Source organism: Adiantum capillus-veneris, chromosome 4, assembly GCF_014529385.1.
Source record: "Adiantum capillus-veneris isolate H3 chromosome 4, ASM1452938v2, whole genome shotgun sequence".
Lineage (NCBI taxonomy): Eukaryota > Viridiplantae > Streptophyta > Polypodiopsida > Polypodiales > Pteridaceae > Adiantum > Adiantum capillus-veneris.
In genome coordinates, this window is record NC_140934.1 from 41,548,469 (window position 1) to 41,550,873 (window position 2,405).

Here is a 2,405-nt window from a genome sequence, read left to right on the forward strand (position 1 = left end):
AGTGAGAGAAATATTTCCATTGTGCTTTAATGTTCTTAAATGTATAAGGAGAAGGAAGAGGAATCTACAGGTCGAAAATGAGCTAAGAGCTCATGGGGCACACTACCATGCAGAAAAATCTTATCGCCAATGCTAGGACTGAGGGGCAAGCAGGAGAAGAAGAAAAAGGCAATGGAGTGCTTCAGCGGCTTGAATGGTTAGATTAATAGGAGGAATTCTAAAAATGCAATTATGCAAGTAGCCAGTAATCATGAGGAGCATCTACTGTATAACAATGTCATCAATGCAAATGATAAAGCAAGGGCAGCAAGAATATGAGGAGGTGGTTTTTGTTCGTTTAACAGGAGGGGAGGTTGGAGCTGCCTCTTAATTGGCGCCCAAGATTGGGCCTCTGGATCTGTCGCCCAAGAAGGTAGGAAAGGACATCACCAAGGAGACTGCCAAGGACTGGAAGGGCTTGCGCGTTATCATCAAGCTCACTGTCCAGAATTGTCAAGCCAAGGTTGCTTTCGTCCCTTCCACCATCTACGAGGGATCCAATTTTGGCGGCATCTCTGCTGGTTTCTCTCCTTTCTTTCTGCTGCTTCTGCTTCTGCTCCCGCAACCCTGTGTTGCCCTCACTCTCTCTCTCTCTCTCTCTCTCTCTCTCTCTCTCTTACTAGGAATAAACGGTAGCTAAATTAAATCATGATAAAGATGCCCATTACATAAACCTCAAAAAAATAGCCCACTTGTTTTGTTCTGCAACCATCCCCGCACCTAGACATTATTACAAAACATAAAACATCATTCCAATCAAAACTCAACAGCTCAAGCACAGGAGAGCTAATACTTGTAGTTGGCAACATGAAGCGATTCATCAGTGCTAACACCCTTAGCAACATCTCCAGCATATTTTCCAAGGACAACCTCAGAGTTGGCCTTGCATCGAGCAAGCAAAGAAGCTTGTGCTGCAAGAATGTTTTCCTTCTTTCCAGGTCAAGTCTTCAAAGTGCTGGCTTGCAATGCTTGTCCAAATGAGAAAGAAAGTGTCCATGGATTCTTAGTATCCAACTCATTCATGGAATTCAAATTCAAAGTTGCTTCTTCCTTACTTTGACCGCCCGAGAAGAACATGACACCAGGAACAGCAGGAGGAACCATCCTTTGAAGTGCTTGTACTGTGTATTTGGCTATCTCTTGAGGGGTTGTCTTTGGCGCTTTAGAGCTAGGATTAACCATGTTTGGCTTCAACAAGGTGCCCTCTAAGAGTACATGATGATCGCTCAAAGCCTTGTAGACAATAGCAAGCACAATCTCCGTCACAGTAGAACATTTCTTAATATCATGGGGCCCATCCACAAGAATCTCAGGCTCAACAATGGGGACTAGACCATTCTCTTGGCATATGATGGCATAGCGAGCCAACCCATTTGCATTCTTAAGCTCAATTGGACCTAAGCACAGCTCTCCACTTCACAAATTGGGCTCCAGCATTATAATACTGCTATCAGTGTTGGGCAAGGCCATCCAATCCCTGAGTGGTTGTCTCACCATCAGTGCCTACAAGGTCGACAGTGCCCTTATCTACCTTGATGCCGGGGACTACTCCACCCTCTTTAAGTACCTCCACAAACGGCTTGCCACTCGCTGTTTTCTCATAGAGGGTTTCCTCAAATAAATGACACCACAAGGTACTGGAGGGTATCTAGGACAGTAAAAAGAACCTCCTAGAGAGCTTGCCTGTTTGACTCTACAATATTCCCCACATGTATACTTGCCAGACGCTTCTCAATAGTCCCTGTGCTCTCATCGGCTGCCAGGATGCCCTTGCTAGGGGTCGCAATGTACTTGGCAATGGCAATAAGCTCAGTTGCGTATTTACCCTCGAACGCGGCCATGATGGCTAGGAGGGTAGAGATGCAAGGGTCTCTCTCTCTCTCTCTCTCTCTCTCTCTCTCTCTCTCTCTCTCTAAAGAAGCTCAACTCTCTCAAAGACTCTCTCTCTCTCAAGAAACTCAACTCTCTCAAAGAGCTGGCACCATTGGCTTTGCTTCACTTACCTGCAGAGTTATACTTCTAAGGGGGCCCGCTTTACGCAGCTGAGCACAGTGGGAGATGGTAGCAGCTGAAGCGCATGATCAAGTGCAGGAGAAGTGTTTGGCGGATGAAGCAACGAAGCAAGGGTCTCCAGAGAAAGAGTCACATTTTTTAGGGAATCTACATTTTTGTGGAAATCTCATCCTTTTGTAAAAGAGCTTCTCCAAGCTGAGAACTTGTAAAGAAATTTTTGATTATTTTTCCGAGAGCATTTGCATAGTGGAGATCCAGTTAGAAGTTTAGGACTTTTTGGCCGGACAAGCCATTTGTAAAGACCTAAACTATAAAGGTCAGCTTTGTAAGTTTGAACATAATCCTCTTTTATG

At 44.9% G+C, this 2,405-nt stretch overlaps 1 pseudogene; it reads right to left on the minus strand.

Moving 5' to 3' along the window:
- Positions 1 to 825: 825 nt before the first annotated feature.
- On the minus strand, positions 826 to 1,880 carry LOC147459027 (fructose-bisphosphate aldolase, cytoplasmic isozyme pseudogene; annotated as a pseudogene).
- Between the last annotated feature and the right edge of the window lie 525 nt (positions 1,881 to 2,405).